Source organism: Pseudorca crassidens, unplaced genomic scaffold (assembly GCF_039906515.1).
Source record: "Pseudorca crassidens isolate mPseCra1 unplaced genomic scaffold, mPseCra1.hap1 Scaffold_48, whole genome shotgun sequence".
NCBI lineage: Eukaryota > Metazoa > Chordata > Mammalia > Artiodactyla > Delphinidae > Pseudorca > Pseudorca crassidens.
Genome location: NW_027136300.1, coordinates 5,871,372 through 5,895,787, shown reverse-complemented (window position 1 = coordinate 5,895,787; position 24,416 = coordinate 5,871,372). Strand labels below are relative to the sequence as shown.

General features: G+C 44.0%; 1 long non-coding RNA gene across 1 annotated transcript in view; it reads left to right on the top strand.

Moving 5' to 3' along the window:
- Positions 1-24,416, top strand: part of LOC137218212 (uncharacterized) — a 169,539-nt gene that overhangs the window by 123,446 nt on the left and 21,677 nt on the right. The window lies entirely within an intron of this gene.

Below are 24,416 nucleotides of genomic sequence, written 5' to 3'. Positions count from 1 at the left end.
CATTTTGTTGAGCAAGGGGTAGGTCTTGTCTATTACATATTTGGCTTATTGAATGGTATCTGTGCTAATTTCAAACTCTGGTTTTATGCAGCACCCCAACTCACTTTCCTCCTTAAGGAAGCATAAGTTGGTTTTCTAAACTTGAGACCATGTTCTGTTTTGTAATTCAGTTCATGTGTAGCCAAGTTCACATTCCGTGTATTAGTGATATCTTATGATGTTTCTTTTTCTGTGTGACTTATTTCAGTTAGAATCATCATACCTGAATCCACTCATTATGCTGCTATGGGCCTGATGACATAGATTTCATGGCTGAGTGATTTTGCATTGTACATAAGTACCACAAATTCTTTATCCATTTTTCACTTTCTGCGATATTGAACTTGTACCGTAAACGAGGTTCTTGTAAACAGAGCTGTCCCAAACTGTGGGGTGGCTGTGTCTTTTTGATTTTAATTTCCCTAAGCTATAGGACCATAAGTGGAAGTGCCCTAGGCTCTGTTGCTTTGTTTTTTAGATGTTTCAGGAAACACCATACACTTCTCCCGAGTGTCTGTTGGCAATTTACATCCCGCCCATCAGCATAACAAGGCTCCCAGTTCTCCATGGCCTGTCCTGCCTTTCTGGATTTTACACTTTTCTCAGATGGCCCTTTTGACCGGGGGGAAGTGAGACTTCATTGTAGTGCAGATTTCCTTTGCAAGCTTGCTTGGTTGGCCAAAAAGTGCGTATGCGTTTTTTCCTGATTCAGGAAAAAACGCATACGCCCTTTTTGGCCAAGTGCATCATTGTGGACGTTCTCCCTCTTTTCCTATGCTTTCAATGCAATTCCAGTCTACCTCCTGAAATCGGTTTCCTGCAATTCTTCCCCGCTTTCAAGTCCTCTTGGCAACCTTACCTCAGTATATTTTTGGACGATAGCTGTCATTTATAAGTCTGCATGTTTGTGAATTACAGTGCCCCTGAGCTCCTTTCTTCAACTCGCTTTCTTGTGAGCTGGCCGCAACACCGCAGGATTGCTTCAGGCCCTAATCTGGTTCCGGCACGACATGCTGAGCCTTTGGTTAATTCCTCTTCCTGGTGGGAAATGAGAGTTAAATTTGCCCGTCCAGACACCTCCAGCTCGTCTCTCATTGGTTCTCCCTATTCCTGTTCATCTTCTGCAGAAATTGCAAACTGGGCCAAACAGGAGGTTAAAGGGACTGACTCTCCAAGTCGGGAGAGTGTTAGTAAAGCGTCTGGAATGTTGCACCCGAGTACCAGGGCACGAAAAATGAGACATATTTGAACTCGTCTCCCGATCACACGGTGGATCATACTCTGGGTTCCACATGCATGTTTTAGCTGAAGGAAGAATCCCTGAAACCTGGAGAGTTGAGACCCGTGGAATGGGTACCATGCAATATGACTTCAAAGTGTCTTCATTTGCTCACCGAACCTCTCCAATCCTATCACTGCTGCGTTTATGCCCCTGTACACACGCTTCATTCTCTTTTGGAGACATAGCAATCCATAGGTTTTAAGATACTAACTAGTCAGGTACATTCTTAGGCGTGTAATATGGGTTGTTGAGTCCATTTCGTTGAGCAAGGAGTAGCTCTTGTCTATTACATATTTGGCTTAAGGAACTTTATCTGTGCTCATTTCAATCGCTGGTTTTATGCAGCACCCCAACTCACCTTTCCCCTTAAGCAAGCATAAGTTGGTTTTCTAAATTTGAGACCCAGTTCTGTTTTGTAATTCAGTTCCTGTGTAGCCAAGATTACATTCCGTGTATTAGTGATATCTTATGATGTTTCTTTTTCTGTGTGACTTATTTCAGTTAGAATCATCATACCTGAATCCACTCATTGTGCTGCTACGGGCCTGATGACATAGATTTCATTGCTGAGTGATATTGCCTTGTACGTAAGTACCACAACTTCATTATCCATTTTTCACTTTCTGCGATATTGAACTTGTACCGTAAACGAGGTTCTTGTAAACAGAGCAGTCCCAAACTTTGGGGTGGCTGTGTCTTTTTGATTTTAATTTCCCTAAGCTATAGGACCATAAGTGGAAGTGCCCTAGGCTCTGTTGCTTTGTTTTTTAGATGTTTCAGGAAACACCATACACTTCTCCCGAGTGTCTGTTGGCAATTTACATCCCGCCCATCAGCATAACAAGGCTCCCAGTTCTCCATGGCCTGTCCTGCCTTTCTGGATTTTTTACTTTTCTCAGATGGCCCTTTTGACCGGGGGGAAGTGAGACTTCATTGTAGTGCAGATTTCCTTTGCAAGCTTGCTTGGTTGGCCAAAAAGGGCGTATGCGTTTTTTCCTGAATATATTCAGGAAAAAACGCATACGCCCTTTTTGGCCAAGTGCATCATTGTGGACGTTCTGCCTCTTTTCCTATGCTTTCAATGCAATTCCAGTCTACCTCCTGAAATCGGTTTCCTGCAATTCTGCCCCGCTTTCAAGTCCTCTTGGCAGCCTTACTTCAGTATATTTTTGGACGATAGCTGTCATTTATAACTCTGCAGGTTTGTGAATTACAGTGCCCCTGAACTCCTTTCTTCAACTCGCTTTCTTGTGACCTGGCCGCAACACCGCAGAATGGCTTCAGGCCCTAATCTGGTTCCGGCACGGCACGCTGAGCCTTTGGTTAATTCCTCTTCCTGGTGGGAAATGAGAGTTAAATTTGCCCGTCCAGACACCTCCAGCTAGTCTCTCATTGGTTCTCCCTATTCCTGTTCATCTTCCGCAGAAATTGCAAACTGGGCCAAACAGGAGGTTAAAGGCACTGACTCTCCAAGTCGGGAGAGTGTTAGTAAAGCGTCTGGAATGTTGCACCCGAGTACCAGGGGACGAGAACTGAGACATATTGGAACAAGTCTCCCGATCACATGGTTGATCATACTCTGGGTTCCACATGCATGTTTTAGCTGAAGGAAGAATCCCTGAAACCTGGAGAGTTGAGACCCGTGGAATGGGTACCATGCAATATGACTTCAAAGTGTCTTCATTTGCTCACCGAACCTCTCCAATCCTATCACTGCTGCGTTTATGCCCCTGTACACACGCTTGATTCCCTTTCAGAGACATAGCAATCCATAGGTTTTAAGATACTTACTAGTCATGTACATTCTTAGGCATTTAATATGGGGTGTTGAGTCCATTTCGTTGAGCAAGGAGTAGCTCTTGTCTATTCCATATTTGGCTTAAGGAACTTTATCTGTGCTCATTTCAATCTCTGGTTTTATGCAGCACACCAACTCACCTTTCCCCTTAAGCAAGCATAAGTTGGTTTTCTAAATTTGAGACCCTGTTCTGTTTTGTAATTCAGTTCCTGTGTAGCCAAGTTTACATTCCGTGTATTAGTGATATCTTATGATGTTTCTTTTTCTGTGTGACTTATTTCAGTTAGAATCATCATACCTGAATCCACTCATTATGCTGCTATGGGCCTGATGACATAGATTTCATGGCTGAGTGATTTTGCATTGTACATAAGTACCACAACTTCTTTATCCATTTTTCACTTTCTGCGATATTGAACTTGTACCGTAAACGAGGTTCTTGTAAACAGAGCTGTCCCAAACTGTGGGGTGGCTGTGTCTTTTTGATTTTAATTTCCCTAAGCTATAGGACCATAAGTGGAAGTGCCCTAGGCTCTGTTGCTTTGTTTTTTAGATGTTTCAGGAAACACCATACACTTCTCCCGAGTGTCTGTTGGCAATTTACATCCCGCCCATCAGCATAACAAGGCTCCCAGTTCTCCATGGCCTGTCCTGCCTTTCTGGATTTTACACTTTTCTCAGATGGCCCTTTTGACCGGGGGGAAGTGAGACTTCATTGTAGTGCAGATTTCCTTTGCAAGCTTGCTTGGTTGGCCAAAAAGTGCGTATGCGTTTTTTCCTGATTCAGGAAAAAACGCATACGCCCTTTTTGGCCAAGTGCATCATTGTGGACGTTCTCCCTCTTTTCCTATGCTTTCAATGCAATTCCAGTCTACCTCCTGAAATCGGTTTCCTGCAATTCTGCCCCGCTTTCAAGTCCTCTTGGCAACCTTACTTCAGTATATTTTTGGACGATAGCTGTCATTTATAAGTCTGCAGGTTTGTGAATTACAGTGCCCCTGAGCTCCTTTCTTCAACTCGCTTTCTTGTGAGCTGGCCGCAACACCGCAGGATGGCTTCAGGCCCTAATCTGGTCCCGGCACGACATGCTGAGCCTTTGGTTAATTCCTCTTCCTGGTGGGAAATGAGAGTTAAATTTGCCCGTCCAGACACCTCCAGCTAGTCTCTCATTGGTTCTCCCTATTCCTGTTCATCTTCCGCAGAAATTGCAAACTGGGCCAAACAGGAGGTTAAAGGCACTGACTCTCCAAGTCGGGAGAGTGTTAGTAAAGCGTCTGGAATGTTGCACCCGAGTACCAGGGGACGAGAACTGAGACATTTTGGAACAAGTCTCCCGATCACATGGTTGATCATACTCTGGGTTCCACATGCATGTTTTAGCTGAAGGAAGAATCCCTGAAACCTGGAGAGTTGAGACTCGTGGAATGGGTACCATGCAATATGACTTCAAAGGGTCTTCATTTGCTCACCGAACCTCTCCAATCCTATCACTGCTGCATTTATGCCCCTGGACACACGCTTGATTCTCTTTTGGAGATATAGCAATCCATAGGTTTTAAGATACTTATTAGTCAGGTACATTCTTAGGCGCTTAATATGGGGTGTTGAGTCCATTTCGTTGAGCAAGGAGTAGCTCTTGTCTATTCCATATTTGGCTTAAGGAACTTTATCTGTGCTCATTTCAATCTCTGGTTTTATGCAGCACCCCGACTCACCTTTCCCCTTAAGCAAGCATAAGTTGGTTTTCTAAATTTGAGACCCTGTTCTGTTCTGTAATTCAGTTCCTGTGTAGCCAAGTTTACATTCCGTGTATTACTGATATCTTATGATGTTTCTTTTTCTGTGTGACTTATTTCAGTTAGAATCATCATACCTGAATCCACTCATTGTGCTGCTAAGGGCCTGATGACATAGATTTCATTGCTGAGTGATATTGCTTTGTAAGTAAATACCACAACTTCTTTATCCATTTTTCACTTTCTGCGATGTTGAACTTGTACTGTAAACGAGGTTCTTGTAAACAGAGGCGTCCCAATGTTTGGGGTGGCTGTGTCTTTTTGATTTTAATTTCCCTAAGCTATAGGACCATAAGTGGAAGTGCCCTAGGCTCTGTTGCTTTGTTTTTTAGATGTTTCAGGAAACACCATACACTTCTCCCGAGTGTCTGCTGGCAATTTTCATCCCGCCCATCAGCATAACAAGGCTCCCAGTTCTCCATGGCCTGTCCTGCCTTTCTGGATTTTACACTTTTCTCAGATGGCCCTTTTGACCGGGGGGAAGTGAGACTTCATTGTAGTGCAGATTTCCTTTGCAAGCTTGCTTGGTTGGCCAAAAAGGGCGTATGCGTTTTTTCCTGATTCAGGAAAAAACGCATACGCCCTTTTTGGCCAAGTGCATCATTGTGGACGTTCTCCCTCTTTTCCTATGCTTTCAATGCAATTCCAGTCTACCTCCTGAAATCGGTTTCCTGCAATTCTTCCCCGCTTTCAAGTCCTCTTGGCAACCTTACCTCAGTATATTTTTGGACGATAGCTGTCATTTATAAGTCTGCATGTTTGTGAATTACAGTGCCCCTGAGCTCCTTTCTTCAACTCGCTTTCTTGTGAGCTGGCCGCAACACCGCAGGATTGCTTCAGGCCCTAATCTGGTTCCGGCACGACATGCTGAGCCTTTGGTTAATTCCTCTTCCTGGTGGGAAATGAGAGTTAAATTTGCCCGTCCAGACACCTCCAGCTCGTCTCTCATTGGTTCTCCCTATTCCTGTTCATCTTCTGCAGAAATTGCAAACTGGGCCAAACAGGAGGTTAAAGGGACTGACTCTCCAAGTCGGGAGAGTGTTAGTAAAGCGTCTGGAATGTTGCACCCGAGTACCAGGGCACGAAAAATGAGACATATTTGAACTCGTCTCCCGATCACACGGTGGATCATACTCTGGGTTCCACATGCATGTTTTAGCTGAAGGAAGAATCCCTGAAACCTGGAGAGTTGAGACCCGTGGAATGGGTACCATGCAATATGACTTCAAAGTGTCTTCATTTGCTCACCGAACCTCTCCAATCCTATCACTGCTGCGTTTATGCCCCTGTACACACGCTTCATTCTCTTTTGGAGACATAGCAATCCATAGGTTTTAAGATACTAACTAGTCAGGTACATTCTTAGGCGTGTAATATGGGTTGTTGAGTCCATTTCGTTGAGCAAGGAGTAGCTCTTGTCTATTACATATTTGGCTTAAGGAACTTTATCTGTGCTCATTTCAATCGCTGGTTTTATGCAGCACCCCAACTCACCTTTCCCCTTAAGCAAGCATAAGTTGGTTTTCTAAATTTGAGACCCAGTTCTGTTTTGTAATTCAGTTCCTGTGTAGCCAAGATTACATTCCGTGTATTAGTGATATCTTATGATGTTTCTTTTTCTGTGTGACTTATTTCAGTTAGAATCATCATACCTGAATCCACTCATTGTGCTGCTACGGGCCTGATGACATAGATTTCATTGCTGAGTGATATTGCCTTGTACGTAAGTACCACAACTTCATTATCCATTTTTCACTTTCTGCGATATTGAACTTGTACCGTAAACGAGGTTCTTGTAAACAGAGCAGTCCCAAACTTTGGGGTGGCTGTGTCTTTTTGATTTTAATTTCCCTAAGCTATAGGACCATAAGTGGAAGTGCCCTAGGCTCTGTTGCTTTGTTTTTTAGATGTTTCAGGAAACACCATACACTTCTCCCGAGTGTCTGTTGGCAATTTACATCCCGCCCATCAGCATAACAAGGCTCCCAGTTCTCCATGGCCTGTCCTGCCTTTCTGGATTTTTTACTTTTCTCAGATGGCCCTTTTGACCGGGGGGAAGTGAGACTTCATTGTAGTGCAGATTTCCTTTGCAAGCTTGCTTGGTTGGCCAAAAAGGGCGTATGCGTTTTTTCCTGAATATATTCAGGAAAAAACGCATACGCCCTTTTTGGCCAAGTGCATCATTGTGGACGTTCTGCCTCTTTTCCTATGCTTTCAATGCAATTCCAGTCTACCTCCTGAAATCGGTTTCCTGCAATTCTGCCCCGCTTTCAAGTCCTCTTGGCAGCCTTACTTCAGTATATTTTTGGACGATAGCTGTCATTTATAACTCTGCAGGTTTGTGAATTACAGTGCCCCTGAACTCCTTTCTTCAACTCGCTTTCTTGTGACCTGGCCGCAACACCGCAGAATGGCTTCAGGCCCTAATCTGGTTCCGGCACGGCACGCTGAGCCTTTGGTTAATTCCTCTTCCTGGTGGGAAATGAGAGTTAAATTTGCCCGTCCAGACACCTCCAGCTAGTCTCTCATTGGTTCTCCCTATTCCTGTTCATCTTCCGCAGAAATTGCAAACTGGGCCAAACAGGAGGTTAAAGGCACTGACTCTCCAAGTCGGGAGAGTGTTAGTAAAGCGTCTGGAATGTTGCACCCGAGTACCAGGGGACGAGAACTGAGACATATTGGAACAAGTCTCCCGATCACATGGTTGATCATACTCTGGGTTCCACATGCATGTTTTAGCTGAAGGAAGAATCCCTGAAACCTGGAGAGTTGAGACCCGTGGAATGGGTACCATGCAATATGACTTCAAAGTGTCTTCATTTGCTCACCGAACCTCTCCAATCCTATCACTGCTGCGTTTATGCCCCTGTACACACGCTTGATTCCCTTTCAGAGACATAGCAATCCATAGGTTTTAAGATACTTACTAGTCATGTACATTCTTAGGCATTTAATATGGGGTGTTGAGTCCATTTCGTTGAGCAAGGAGTAGCTCTTGTCTATTCCATATTTGGCTTAAGGAACTTTATCTGTGCTCATTTCAATCTCTGGTTTTATGCAGCACCCCAACTCATCTTTCCCCTTAAGCAAGCATAAGTTGGTTTTCTAAATTTGAGACCCTGTTCTGTTTTGTAATTCAGTTCCTGTGTAGCCAAGTTTACATTCCGTGTATTAGTGATATCTTATGATGTTTCTTTTTCTGTGTGACTTATTTCAGTTAGAATCATCATACCTGAATCCACTCATTATGCTGCTATGGGCCTGATGACATAGATTTCATGGCTGAGTGATTTTGCATTGTACATAAGTACCACAACTTCTTTATCCATTTTTCACTTTCTGCGATATTGAACTTGTACCGTAAACGAGGTTCTTGTAAACAGAGCTGTCCCAAACTGTGGGGTGGCTGTGTCTTTTTGATTTTAATTTCCCTAAGCTATAGGACCATAAGTGGAAGTGCCCTAGGCTCTGTTGCTTTGTTTTTTAGATGTTTCAGGAAACACCATACACTTCTCCCGAGTGTCTGTTGGCAATTTACATCCCGCCCATCAGCATAACAAGGCTCCCAGTTCTCCATGGCCTGTCCTGCCTTTCTGGATTTTACACTTTTCTCAGATGGCCCTTTTGACCGGGGGGAAGTGAGACTTCATTGTAGTGCAGATTTCCTTTGCAAGCTTGCTTGGTTGGCCAAAAAGTGCGTATGCGTTTTTTCCTGATTCAGGAAAAAACGCATACGCCCTTTTTGGCCAAGTGCATCATTGTGGACGTTCTCCCTCTTTTCCTATGCTTTCAATGCAATTCCAGTCTACCTCCTGAAATCGGTTTCCTGCAATTCTGCCCCGCTTTCAAGTCCTCTTGGCAACCTTACTTCAGTATATTTTTGGACGATAGCTGTCATTTATAAGTCTGCAGGTTTGTGAATTACAGTGCCCCTGAGCTCCTTTCTTCAACTCGCTTTCTTGTGAGCTGGCCGCAACACCGCAGGATGGCTTCAGGCCCTAATCTGGTCCCGGCACGACATGCTGAGCCTTTGGTTAATTCCTCTTCCTGGTGGGAAATGAGAGTTAAATTTGCCCGTCCAGACACCTCCAGCTAGTCTCTCATTGGTTCTCCCTATTCCTGTTCATCTTCCGCAGAAATTGCAAACTGGGCCAAACAGGAGGTTAAAGGCACTGACTCTCCAAGTCGGGAGAGTGTTAGTAAAGCGTCTGGAATGTTGCACCCGAGTACCAGGGGACGAGAACTGAGACATTTTGGAACAAGTCTCCCGATCACATGGTTGATCATACTCTGGGTTCCACATGCATGTTTTAGCTGAAGGAAGAATCCCTGAAACCTGGAGAGTTGAGACTCGTGGAATGGGTACCATGCAATATGACTTCAAAGGGTCTTCATTTGCTCACCGAACCTCTCCAATCCTATCACTGCTGCATTTATGCCCCTGGACACACGCTTGATTCTCTTTTGGAGATATAGCAATCCATAGGTTTTAAGATACTTATTAGTCAGGTACATTCTTAGGCGCTTAATATGGGGTGTTGAGTCCATTTCGTTGAGCAAGGAGTAGCTCTTGTCTATTCCATATTTGGCTTAAGGAACTTTATCTGTGCTCATTTCAATCTCTGGTTTTATGCAGCACCCCGACTCACCTTTCCCCTTAAGCAAGCATAAGTTGGTTTTCTAAATTTGAGACCCTGTTCTGTTCTGTAATTCAGTTCCTGTGTAGCCAAGTTTACATTCCGTGTATTACTGATATCTTATGATGTTTCTTTTTCTGTGTGACTTATTTCAGTTAGAATCATCATACCTGAATCCACTCATTGTGCTGCTAAGGGCCTGATGACATAGATTTCATTGCTGAGTGATATTGCTTTGTAAGTAAATACCACAACTTCTTTATCCATTTTTCACTTTCTGCGATGTTGAACTTGTACTGTAAACGAGGTTCTTGTAAACAGAGGCGTCCCAATGTTTGGGGTGGCTGTGTCTTTTTGATTTTAATTTCCCTAAGCTATAGGACCATAAGTGGAAGTGCCCTAGGCTCTGTTGCTTTGTTTTTTAGATGTTTCAGGAAACACCATACACTTCTCCCGAGTGTCTGCTGGCAATTTTCATCCCGCCCATCAGCATAACAAGGCTCCCAGTTCTCCATGGCCTGTCCTGCCTTTCTGGATTTTACACTTTTTTCAGATGGCCCTTTTGACCGGGGGGATGTGAGACTTCATTATAGTGCAGATTTCCTTTGCAAGCTTGCTTGGTTGGCCAAAAAGGGCGTATGCGTTTTTTCCTGAATATATTCAGGAAAAAACGGATACGCCCTTTTTGGCCAAGTGCATCATTGTGGACGTTCTGCCTCTTTTCCTATGCTTTCAATGCAATTCAAGTCTACCTCCTGAAATCGGTTTCCTGCAATTCTGCCCCGCTTTCAAGTCCTCTTGGCAGCCTTACTTCAGTATATTTTTGGACGATAGCTGTCATTTATAAGTCTGCAGGTTTGTGAATTACAGTGCCCCTGAGCTCCTTTCTTCAACTCGCTTTCTTTTGAGCTGGCCGCAACACCGCAGGATGGCTTCAGGCCCTAATCTGGTTCCGGCACGGCACGCTGAGCCTTTGGTTAATTCCTCTTCCTGGTGGGAAATGAGAGTTAAATTTGCCCGTCCAGACACCTCCAGCTAGTCTCTCATTGGTTCTCGCTATTCCTGTTCATCTTCCGCAGAAATTGCAAACTGGGCCAAACAGGAGGTTAAAGGGACTGACTCTCCAAGTCGTGAGGGTGTTAGTAAAGCGTCTGGAATGTTGCACCCGAGTACCAGGGTACGAGAACTGAGACATATTTGAACACGTTATCCGATCACATGGTTGATCATACTCTGGGTTCCACATGCATGTTTTAGCTGAAGGAAGAATCCCTGAAACCTGGAGAGTTGAGACCCGTGGAATGGGTACAATGCAATATGACTTCAAAGGGTCTTTGTTTGCTCACCGAACCTCTCCAATCCTATCACTGCTGCATTTATGCCCCTGGACACACGCTTGATTCTCTTTTGGAGATATAGCAATCCATAGGTTTTAAGATACTTATTAGTCAGGTACATTCTTAGGCGCTTAATATGGGGTGTTGAGTCCATTTCGTTGAGCAAGGAGTAGCTCTTGTCTATTCCATATTTGGCTTAAGGAACTTTATCTGTGCTCATTTCAATCTCTGGTTTTATGCAGCACCCCGACTCACCTTTCCCCTTAAGCAAGCATAAGTTGGTTTTCTAAATTTGAGACCCTGTTCTGTTCTGTAATTCAGTTCCTGTGTAGCCAAGTTTACATTCCGTGTATTACTGATATCTTATGATGTTTCTTTTTCTGTGTGACTTATTTCAGTTAGAATCATCATACCTGAATCCACTCATTGTGCTGCTAAGGGCCTGATGACATAGATTTCATTGCTGAGTGATATTGCTTTGTAAGTAAATACCACAACTTCTTTATCCATTTTTCACTTTCTGCGATGTTGAACTTGTACTGTAAACGAGGTTCTTGTAAACAGAGGCGTCCCAATGTTTGGGGTGGCTGTGTCTTTTTGATTTTAATTTCCCTAAGCTATAGGACCATAAGTGGAAGTGCCCTAGGCTCTGTTGCTTTGTTTTTTAGATGTTTCAGGAAACACCATACACTTCTCCCGAGTGTCTGCTGGCAATTTTCATCCCGCCCATCAGCATAACAAGGCTCCCAGTTCTCCATGGCCTGTCCTGCCTTTCTGGATTTTACACTTTTTTCAGATGGCCCTTTTGACCGGGGGGATGTGAGACTTCATTGTAGTGCAGATTTCCTTTGCAAGCTTGCTTGGTTGGCCAAAAAGGGCGTATGCGTTTTTTCCTGAATATATTCAGGAAAAAACGCATACGCCCTTTTTGGCCAAGTGCATCATTGTGGACGTTCTGCCTCTTTTCCTATGCTTTCAATGCAATTCCAGTCTACCTCCTGAAATCGGTTTCCTGCAATTCTGCCCCGCTTTCAAGTCCTCTTGGCAGCCTTACTTCAGTATATTTTTGGACGATAGCTGTCATTTATAAGTCTGCAGGTTTGTGAATTACAGTGCCCCTGAGCTCCTTTCTTAAACTCGCTTTCTTTTGAGCTGGCCGCAACACTGCAGGATGGCTTCAGGCCCTAATCTGGTTCCGGCACGGCACGCTGAGCCTTTGGTTAATTCCTCTTCCTGGTGGGAAATGAGAGTTAAATTTGCCCGTCCAGACACCTCCAGCTAGTCTCTCATTGGTTCTCGCTATTCCTGTTCATCTTCCGCAGAAATTGCAAACTGGGCAAAACAGGAGGTTAAAGGGACTGACTCTCCAAGTCGGGAGGGTGTTAGTAAAGCGTCTGGAATGTTGCACCCGAGTACCAGGGTACGAGAACTGAGACATATTTGAACACGTCTCCCGATCACATGGTTGATCATACTCTAGGTTCCACATGCATGTTTTAGCTGAAGGAAGAATACCTTAAACCTGGGTAGTTGAAACCCGTGGAATGGGTACCATGCAATATGACTTCAGAGGGTCTTCATTTGCTCACCGAACCTCTCCAATCCTATCACTGCTGCATTTATGCCCCTGGACACACGCTTGATTCTCTTTTGGAGATATAGCAATCCATAGGTTTTAAGATACTTACTAGTCAGGTACATTCTTAGGCGCTTAATATGGGGTGTTGAGTCCATTTCGTTGAGCAAGGAGTAGCTCTTGTCTATTCCATATTTGGCTTAAGGAACTTTATCTGTGCTCATTTCAATCTCTGGTTTTATGCAGCACCCCAACTCACCTTTCCCCTTAAGCAAGCATAAGTTGGTTTTCTAAATTTGAGACCCTGTTCTGTTCTGTAATTCAGTTCCTGTGTAGCCAAGTTTACATTCCGTGTATTACTGATATCTTATGATGTTTCTTTTTCTGTGTGACTTATTTCAGTTAGAATCATCATACCTGAATCCACTCATTGTGCTGCTAAGGGCCTGATGACATAGATTTCATTGCTGAGTGATATTGCTTTGTAAGTAAATACCACAACTTCTTTATCCATTTTTCACTTTCTGCGATGTTGAACTTGTACTGTAAACGAGGTTCTTGTAAACAGAGGCGTCCCAATGTTTGGGGTGGCTGTGTCTTTTTGATTTTAATTTCCCTAAGCTATAAGACCATAAGTGGAAGTGCCCTAGGCTCTGTTGCTTTGTTTTTTAGATGTTTCAGGAAACACCATACACTTCTCCCGAGTGTCTGCTGGCAATTTACATCCCGCCCATCAGCATAACAAGGCTCCCAGTTCTCCATGGCCTGTCCTGCCTTTCTGGATTTTACACTTTTTTCAGATGGCCCTTTTGACCGGCGGGATGTGAGACTTCATTGTAGTGCAGATTTCCTTTGCAAGCTTGCTTGGTTGGCCAAAAAGGGCGTATGCGTTTTTTCCTGAATATATTCAGGAAAAAACGCATACGCCCTTTTTGGCCAAGTGCATCATTGTGGACGTTCTGCCTCTTTTCCTATGCTTTCAATGCAATTCCAGTCTACCTCCTGAAATCGGTTTCCTGCAATTCTGCCCCGCTTTCAAGTCCTCTTGGCAGCCTTACTTCAGTATATTTTTGGACGATAGCTGTCATTTATAAGTCTGCAGGTTTGTGAATTACAGTGCCCCTGAGCTCCTTTCTTCAACTCGCTTTCTTTTGAGCTGGCCGCAACACCGCAGGATGGCTTCAGGCCCTAATCTGGTTCCGGCACGGCATGCTGAGCCTTTGGTTAATTCCTCTTCCTGGTGGGAAATGAGAGTTAAATTTGCCCGTCCAGACACCTCCAGCTATTCTCTCATTGGTTCTCGCTATTCCTGTTCATCTTCCGCAGAAATTGCAAACTGGGCCAAACAGGAGGTTAAAGGTACTGACTCTCCAAGTCGGGAGGGTGTTAGTAAAGCGTCTGGAATGTTGCACCCGAGTACCAGGGTACGAGAACTGAGACATATTTGAACACGTTTCCCGATCACATGGTTGATCATACTCTAGGTTCCACATGCATGTTTTAGCTGAAGGAAGAATACCTTAAACCTGGGTAGTTGAAACCCGTGGAATGGGTACCATGCAATATGACTTCAGAGGGTCTTCATTTGCTCACCGAACCTCTCCAATCCTATCACTGCTGCGTTTATGCCCCTGTACACATGCTTGATTCTCTTTCGGAGACATAGTAATCCATAGGTTTTAAGATACTTACTAGTCAGGTACATTTTTAGGCGTTTAATATGCGGTGTTGAGTCCATTTCGTTGAGCAAGGAGTAGCTCTTGTCTATTCCATATTTGGCTTAAGGAACTTTATCTGTGCTCATTTCAATCTCTGGTTTTATGCAGCACCCCAACTCACCTTTCCCCTTAAGCAAGCATAAGTTGGTTTTCTAAATTTGAGACCCTGTTCTGTTCTGTAATTCAGTTCCTGTGTAGCCAAGTTTACATTCCGTGTATTACTGATATCTTATGATGTTTCTTTTTCTGTGTGACTTATTTCAGTTAGAATCATCATACCTGAATCCACTCATTGTGCTGCTAAGGGCCTGATGACCTAGATTTCATTGCTGAGTGATATTGCTTTGTAAGTAAATACCACAACTTCTTTATCCATTTTTCACTTTCTGCGATGTTGAACTTGTACTGTAAACGAGGTTCTTGTAAACAGAGGCGTCCCAATGTTTGGGGTGGCTGTGTCTTTTTGATTTTAATTTCCCTAAGCTATAGGACCATAAGTGGAAGTGCCCTAGGCTCTGTTGCTTTGTTTTTTAGATGTTTCAGGAAACACCATACACTTCTCCCGAGTGTCTGTTGGCAATTTACATCCCGCCCATCAGCATAACAAGGCTCCCAGTTCTCCATGGCCTGTCCTGCCTTTCTGGATTTTACACTTTTTTCAGATGGCCCTTTTGACCGGGGGGATGTGAGACTTCATTGTAGTGCAGATTTCCTTTGCAAGCTTGCTTGGTTGGCCAAAAAGGGCGTATGCGTTTTTTCCTGAATATATTCAGGAAAAAATGCATACGCCCTTTTTGGCCAAGTGCATCATTGTGGACGTTCTGCCTCTTTTCCTATGCTTTCAATGCAATTCCAGTCTACCTCCTGAAATCGGTTTCCTGCAATTCTGCCCCGCTTTCAAGTCCTCTTGGCAGCCTTACTTCAGTATATTTTTGGACGATAGCTGTCATTTATAAGTCTGCAGGTTTGTGAATTACAGTGCCCCTGAGCTCCTTTCTTCAACTCGCTTTCTTTTGAGCTGGCCGCAACACCGCAGGATGTCTTCAGGCCCTAATCTGGTTCCGGCAGGGCACGCTGAGCCTTTGGTTAATTCCTCTTCCTGGTGGGAAATGAGAGTTAAATTTGCCCGTCCAGACACCTCCAGCTAGTCTCTCATTGGTTCTCGCTATTCCTGTTCATCTTCCGCAGAAATTGCAAACTGGGCCAAACAGGAGGTTAAAGGGACTGACTCTCCAAGTCGGGAGGGTGTTAGTAAAGCGTCTGGAATGTTGCACCCAAGTACCAGGGTACGAGAACTGAGACATATTTGAACACGTTTCCCGATCACATGGTTGATCATACTCTAGGTTCCACATGCATGTTTTAGCTGAAGGAAGAATCCCTGAAACCTGGAGAGTTGAGACCCGTGGAATGGGTACCATGCAATATGACTTCAAAGGGTCTTTGTTTGCTCACCGAACCTCTCCAATCCTATCACTGCTGCATTTATGCCCCTGGACACACGCTTGATTCTCTTTTGGAGATATAGCAATCCATAGGTTTTAAGATACTTACTAGTCAGGTACATTCTTAGGCGCTTAATATGGGGTGTTGAGTCCATTTCGTTGAGCAAGGAGTAGCTCTTGTCTATTCCATATTTGGCTTAAGGAACTTTATCTGTGCTCATTTCAATCTCTGGTTTTATGCAGCACCCCAACTCACCTTTCCCCTTAAGCAAGCATAAGTTGGTTTTCTAAATTTGAGACCCTGTTCTGTTCTGTAATTCAGTTCCTGTGTAGCCAAGTTTACATTCCGTGTATTACTGATATCTTATGATGTTTCTTTTTCTGTGTGACTTATTTCAGTTAGAATCATCATACCTGAATCCACTCATTGTGCTGCTAAGGGCCTGATGACATAGATTTCATTGCTGAGTGATATTGCTTTGTAAGTAAATACCACAACTTCTTTATCCATTTTTCACTTTCTGCGATGTTGAACTTGTACTGTAAACGAGGTTCTTGTAAACAGAGGCGTTCCAAACTTTGGGGTGGCTGTGTCTTTTTGATTTTAATTTCCCTAAGCTATAGGACCATAAGTGGAAGTGCCCTAGGCTCTGTTGCTTTGTTTTTTAGATGTTTCAGGAAACACCATACACTTCTCCCGAGTGTCTGTTGGCAATTTACATCCCGCCCGTCAGCATAACAAGGCTCCCAGTTCTCCATGGCCTGTCCTGCCTTTCTGGATTTTACACTTTTCTCAGATGGCCCTTTTGACCGGGGGGAAGTGAGACTTCATTGTAGTGCAGATTTCCTTTGCAAGCTTGCTTGGTTGGCCAAAAAGGGCGTATGCGTTTTTCCCTGAATATATTCAGGAAAAAACACATACGCCCTTTTTGGACAAGTGCATCATTGTGGACGTTCTGCCTCTTTTCCTATGCTTTCAATGCAATTCCAGTCTACCTCCTGAAATCGGTTTCCTGCAATTCTGCCCCGCTTTCAAGTCCTCTTGGCAGCCTTACTTCAGTATATTTTTGGACGATAGCTGTCATTTATAAGTCTGCAGGTTTGTGAATTACAGTGCCCCTGAGCTCCTTTCTTCACCTCGCTTTCTTTTGAGCTGGCCGCAACACCGCAGGATGTCTTCAGGCCCTAATCTGGTTCCGGCAGGGCACGCTGAGCCTTTGGTTAATTCCTCTTCCTGGTGGGAAATGAGAGTTAAATTTGCCCGTCCAGACACCTCCAGCTAGTCTCTCATTGGTTCTCGCTATTCCTGTTCATCTTCCGCAGAAATTGCAAACTGGGCCAAACAGGAGGTTAAAGGGACTGACTCTCCAAGTCGGGAGGGTGTTAGTAAAGCGTCTGGAATGTTGCACCCGAGTACCAGGGTACGAAATCAGAGACATATTTGAATACGTTTCCCGATCACATGGTTGATCATACTCTAGGTTCCACATGCATGTTTTAGCTGAAGGAAGAATACCTTAAACCTGGGTAGTTGAAACCCGTGGAATGGGTACCATGCAATATGACTTCAGAGGGTCTTCATTTGCTCACCGAACCTCTCCAATCCTATCACTGCTGCGTTTATGCCCCTGTACACATGCTTGATTCTCTTTCGGAGATATAGCAATCCATAGGTTTTAAGATACTTACTAGTCAGGTACATTCTTAGGCGCTTAATATGGGGTGTTGAGTCCATTTCGTTGAGCAAGGAGTAGCTCTTGTCTATTCCATATTTGGCTTAAGGAACTTTATCTGTGCTCATTTCAATCTCTGGTTTTATGCAGCACCCCAACTCACCTTTCCCCTTAAGCAAGCATAAGTTGGTTTTCTAAATTTGAGACCCTGTTCTGTTCTGTAATTCAGTTCCTGTGTAGCCAAGTTTACATTCCGTGTATTACTGATATCTTATGATGTTTCTTTTTCTGTGTGACTTATTTCAGTTAGAATCATCATACCTGAATCCACTCATTGTGCTGCTAAGGGCCTGATGACATAGATTTCATTGCTGAGTGATATTGCTTTGTAAGTAAATACCACAACTTCTTTATCCATTTTTCACTTTCTGCGATGTTGAACTTGTACTGTAAACGAGGTTCTTGTAAACAGAGGCGTCCCAATGTTTGGGGTGGCTGTGTCTTTTTGATTTTAATTTCCCTAAGCTATAGGACCATAAGTGGAAGTGCCCTAGGCTCTGTTGCTTTGTTTTTTAGATGTTTCAGGAAACACCATACACTTCTCCCGAGTGTCTGTTGGCAATTTACATCCCGCCCATCAGCATAACAAGGCTCTCAGTTCTCCATGGCCTGTCCTGCCTTTCTGGATTTTACACTTTTTTCAGATGGCCCTTTTGACCGGGGGGATGTGAGACTTCATTGTAGTGCAGATTTCCTTTGCAAGCTTGCTTGGTTGGCCAAAAAGGGCGTATGCGTTTTTTCCTGAATATATTCAGGAAAAAACGCATACGCCCTTTTTGGCCAAGTGCATCATTGTGGACGTTCTGCCTCTTTTCCTATGCTTTCAATGCAATTCCAGTCTACCTCCTGAAATCGGTTTCCTGCAATTCTGCCCCGCTTTCAAGTCCTCTTGGCAGCCTTACTTCAGTATATTTTTGGACGATAGCTGTCATTTATAAGTCTGCAGGTTTGTGAATTACAGTGCCCCTGAGCTCCTTTCTTCAACTCGCTTTCTTGTGACCTGGCCGCAACACCGCAGGATGGCTTCAGGCCCTAATCTGGTTCCGGCACGGCACGCTGAGCCTTTGGTTAATTCCTCTTCCTGGTGGGAAATGAGAGTTAAATTTGCCCGTCCAGACACCTCCAGCTAGTCTCTCATTGGTTCTCGCTATTCCTGTTCATCTTCCGCAGAAATTGCAAACTGGGCCAAACAGGAGGTTAAAGGGACTGACTCTCCAAGTCGGGAGGGTGTTAGTAAAGCGTCTGGAATGTTGCACCCGAGTACCAGGGTACGAGAACTGAGACATATTTGAACACGTTTCCCGATCACATGGTTGATCATACTCTAGGTTCCACATGCATGTTTTAGCTGAAGGAAGAATCCCTGAAACCTGGAGAGTTGAGACCCGTGGAATGGGTACCATGCAATATGACTTCAAAGGGTCTTTGTTTGCTCACCGAACCTCTCCAATCCTATCACTGCTGCGTTTATGCCCCTGGACACACGCTTGATTCTCTTTTGGAGATATAGCAATCCATAGGTTTTAAGATACTTACTAGTCAGGTACATTCTTAGGCGCTTAATATGGGGTGTTGAGTCCATTTCGTTGAGCAAGGAGTAGCTCTTGTCTATTCCATATTTGGCTTAAGGAACTTTATCTGTGCTCATTTCAATCTCTGGTTTTATGCAGCACCCCAACTCACCTTTCCCCTTAAGCAAGCATAAGTTGGTTTTCTAAATTTGAGACCCTGTTCTGTTCTGTAATTCAGTTCCTGTGTAGCCAAGTTTACATTCCGTGTATTACTGATATCTTATGATGTTTCTTTTTCTGTGTGACTTATTTCAGTTAGAATCATCATACCTGAATCCACTCATTGTGCTGCTAAGGGCCTGATGACATAGATTTCATTGCTGAGTGATATTGCTTTGTAAGTAAATACCACAACTTCTTTATCCATTTTTCACTTTCTGCGATGTTGAACTTGTACTGTAAACGAGGTTCTTGTAAACAGAGGCGTTCCAAACTTTGGGGTGGCTGTGTCTTTTTGATTTTAATTTCCCTAAGCTATAGGACCATAAGTGGAAGTGCCCTAGGCTCTGTTGCTTTGTTTTTTAGATGTTTCAGGAAACACCATACACTTCTCCCGAGTGTCTGTTGGCAATTTACATCCCGCCCGTCAGCATAACAAGGCTCCCAGTTCTCCATGGCCTGTCCTGCCTTTCTGGATTTTACACTTTTCTCAGATGGCCCTTTTGACCGGGGGGAAGTGAGACTTCATTGTAGTGCAGATTTCCTTTGCAAGCTTGCTTGGTTGGCCAAAAAGGGCGTATGCGTTTTTCCCTGAATATATTCAGGAAAAAACACATACGCCCTTTTTGGCCAAGTGCATCATTGTGGACGTTCTGCCTCTTTTCCTATGCTTTCAATGCAATTCCAGTCTACCTCCTGAAATCGGTTTCCTGCAATTCTGCCCCGCTTTCAAGTCCTCTTGGCAGCCTTACTTCAGTATATTTTTGGACGATAGCTGTCATTTATAAGTCTGCAGGTTTGTGAATTACAGTGCCCCTGAGCTCCTTTCTTCAACTCGCTTTCTTTTGAGCTGGCCGCAACACCGCAGGATGGCTTCAGGCCCTAATCTGGTTCCGGCAGGGCACGCTGAGCCTTTGGTTAATTCCTCTTCCTGGTGGGAAATGAGAGTTAAATTTGCCCGTCCAGACACCTCCAGCTAGTCTCTCATTGGTTCTCGCTATTCCTGTTCATCTTCCGCAGAAATTGCAAACTGGGCCAAACAGGAGGTTAAAGGGACTGACTCTCCAAGTCGGGAGGGTGTTAGTAAAGCGTCTGGAATGTTGCACCCGAGTACCAGGGTACGAAAACAGAGACATATTTGAACACGTTTCCCGATCACATGGTTGATCATACTCTAGGTTCCACATGCATGTTTTAGCTGAAGGAAGAATCCCTGAAACCTGGAGAGTTGAGACCCGTGGAATGGGTACCATGCAATATGACTTCAAAGGGTCTTTGTTTGCTCACCGAACCTCTCCAATCCTATCACTGCTGCATTTATGCCCCTGGACACACGCTTGATTCTCTTTTGGAGATATAGCAATCCATAGGTTTTAAGATACTTACTAGTCAGGTACATTCTTAGGCGCTTAATATGGGGTGTTGAGTCCATTTCGTTGAGCAAGGAGTAGCTCTTGTCTATTCCATATTTGGCTTAAGGAACTTTATCTGTGCTCATTTCAATCTCTGGTTTTATGCAGCACCCCAACTCACCTTTCCCCTTAAGCAAGCATAAGTTGGTTTTCTAAATTTGAGACCCTGTTCTGTTCTGTAATTCAGTTCCTGTGTAGCCAAGTTTACATTCCGTGTATTACTGATATTTTATGATGTTTCTTTTTCTGTGTGACTTATTTCAGTTAGAATCATCATACCTGAATCCACTCATTGTGCTGCTAAGGGCCTGATGACATAGATTTCATTGCTGAGTGATATTGCTTTGTAAGTAAATACCACAACTTCTTTATCCATTTTTCACTTTCTGCGATGTTGAACTTGTACTGTAAACGAGGTTCTTGTAAACAGAGGCGTTCCAAACTTTGGGGTGGCTGTGTCTTCTTGATTTTAATTTCCCTAAGCTATAGGACCATAAGTGGAAGTGCCCTAGGCTCTGTTGCTTTGTTTTTTAGATGTTTCAGGAAACACCATACACTTCTCCCGAGTGTCTGTTGGCAATTTACATCCCGCCCGTCAGCATAACAAGGCTCCCAGTTCTCCATGGCCTGTCCTGCCTTTCTGGATTTTACACTTTTTTCAGATGGCCCTTTTGACCGGGGGGAAGTGAGACTTCATTGTAGTGCAGATTTCCTTTGCAAGCTTGCTTGGTTGGCCAAAAAGGGCGTATGCGTTTTTCCCTGAATATATTCAGGAAAAAACACATACGCCCTTTTTGGCCAAGTGCATCATTGTGGACGTTCTGCCTCTCTTCCTATGCTTTCAATGCAATTCCAGTCTACCTCCTGAAATCGGTTTCCTGCAATTCTGCCCCGCTTTCAAGTCCTCTTGGCAGCCTTACTTCAGTATATTTTTGGACGATAGCTGTCATTTATAAGTCTGCAGGTTTGTGAATGACAGTGCCCCTGAGCTCCTTTCTTCAACTCGCTTTCTTTTGAGCTGGCCGCAACACCGCAGGATGGCTTCAGGCCCTAATCTGGTTCCGGCAGGGCACGCTGAGCCTTTGGTTAATTCCTCTTCCTGGTGGGAAATGAGAGTTAAATTTGCCCGTCCAGACACCTCCAGCTAGTCTCTCATTGGTTCTCGCTATTCCTGTTCATCTTCCGCAGAAATTGCAAACTGGGCCAAACAGGAGGTTAAAGGGACTGACTCTCCAAGTCGGGAGGGTGTTAGTAAAGCGTCTGGAATGTTGCACCCGAGTACCAGGGTACGAAAACAGAGACATATTTGAACACGTTTCCCGATCACATGGTTGATCATACTCTAGGTTCCACATGCATGTTTTAGCTGAAGGAAGAATACCTTAAACCTGGGTAGTTGAAACCCGTGGAATGGGTACCATGCAATATGACTTCAGAGGGTCTTCATTTGCTCACCGAACCTCTCCAATCCTATCACTGCTGCGTTTATGCCCCTGTACACATGCTTGATTCTCTTTCGGAGACATAGTAATCCATAGGTTTTAAGATACTTACTAGTCAGGTACATTCTTAGGCGTTTAATATGCGGTGTTGAGTCCATTTCGTTGAGCAAGGAGTAGCTCTTGTCTATTCCATATTTGGCTTAAGGAACTTTATCTGTGCTCATTTCAATCTCTGGTTTTATGCAGCACCCCAACTCACCTTTCCCCTTAAGCAAGCATAAGTTGGTTTTCTAAATTTGAGACCCTGTTCTGTTCTGTAATTCAGTTCCTGTGTAGCCAAGTTTACATTCCGTGTATTACTGATATCTTATGATGTTTCTTTTTCTGTGTGACTTATTTCAGTTAGAATCATCATACCTGAATCCACTCATTGTGCTGCTAAGGGCCTGATGACATAGATTTCATTGCTGAGTGATATTGCTTTGTAAGTAAATACCACAACTTCTTTATCCATTTTTCACTTTCTGCGATGTTGAACTTGTACTGTAAACGAGGTTCTTGTAAACAGAGGCGTTCCAAACTTTGGGGTGGCTGTGTCTTTTTGATTTTAATTTCCCTAAGCTATAGGACCATAAGTGGAAGTGCCCTAGGCTCTGTTGCTTTGTTTTTTAGATGTTTCAGGAAACACCATACACTTCTCCCGAGTGTCTGTTGGCAATTTACATCCCGCCCGTCAGCATAACAAGGCTCCCAGTTCTCCATGGCCTGTCCTGCCTTTCTGGATTTTACACTTTTTTCAGATGGCCCTTTTGACCGGGGGGAAGTGAGACTTCATTGTAGTGCAGATTTCCTTTGCAAGCTTGCTTGGTTGGCCAAAAAGGGCGTATGCGTTTTTCCCAGAATATATTCAGGAAAAAACACATACGCCCTTTTTGGCCAAGTGCATCATTGTGGACGTTCTGCCTCTTTTCCTATGCTTTCAATGCAATTCCAGTCTACCTCCTGAAATCGGTTTCCTGCAATTCTGCCCCGCTTTCAAGTCCTCTTGGCAGCCTTACTTCAGTATATTTTTGGACGATAGCTGTCATTTATAACTCTGCAGGTTTATGAATTACAGTGCCCCTGAGCTCCTTTCTTCAACTCGCTTTCTTGTGACCTGGCCGCAACACCGCAGGATGGCTTCAGGCCCTAATCTGGTTCCGGCAGGGCACGCTGAGCCTTTGGTTAATTCCTCTTCCTGGTGGGAAATGAGAGTTAAATTTGCCCGTCCAGACACCTCCAGCTAGTCTCTCATTGGTTCTCGCTATTCCTGTTCATCTTCCGCAGAAATTGCAAACTGGGCCAAACAGGAGGTTAAAGGGACTGACTCTCCAAGTCGGGAGGGTGTTAGTAAAGCGTCTGGAATGTTGCACCCGAGTACCAGGGTATGAAAACAGAGACATATTTGAACACGTCTCCCGATCACATGGTTGATCATACTCTAGGTTCCACATGCATGTTTTAGCTGAAGGAAGAATACCTTAAACCTGGGTAGTTGAAACCCGTGGAATGGGTACCATGCAATATGACTTCAAAGGGTCTTCATTTGCTCACCGAACCTCTCCAATCCTATCACTGCTGCGTTTATGCCCCTGTACACATGCTTGATTCTCTTTCGGAGACATAGCAATCCATAGGTTTTAAGATACTTACTAGTCAGGTACATTCTTAGGCTTTTAATATGCGGTGTTGAGTCCATTTCGTTGAGCAAGGAGTAGCTCTTGTCTATTCCATATTTGGCTTAAGGAACTTTATCTGTGCTCATTTCAATCTCTGGTTTTATGCAGCACCCCAACTCACCTTTCCCCTTAAGCAAGCATAAGTTGGTTTTCTAAATTTGAGACCCTGTTCTGTTCTGTAATTCAGTTCCTGTGTAGCCAAGTTTACATTCCGTGTATTACTGATATCTTATGATGTTTCTTTTTCTGTGTGACTTATTTCAGTTAGAATCATCATACCTGAATCCACTCATTGTGCTGCTAAGGGCCTGATGACATAGATTTCATTGCTGAGTGATATTGCTTTGTAAGTAAATACCACAACTTCTTTATCCATTTTTCACTTTCTGTGATATTGAACTTGTACGGTAAACGAGGTTCTTGTAAACAGAGGCGTCCCAAACTTTGGGGTGGCTGTGTCTTTTTGATTTTAATTTCCCTAAGCTATAGGACCATAAGTGGAAGTGCCCTAGGCTCTGTTGCTTTGTTTTTTAGATGTTTCAGGAAACACCATACACTTCTCCCGAGTGTCTGTTGGCAATTTACATCCCGCCCATCAGCATAACAAGGCTCCCAGTTCTCCATGGCCTGTCCCGCCTTTCTGGATTTTACACTTTTTTCAGATGGCCCTTTTGACCGGGGGGAAGTGAGACTTCATTGTAGTGCAGATTTCCTTTGCAAGCTTGCTTGGTTGGCCAAAAAGGGCGTATGCGT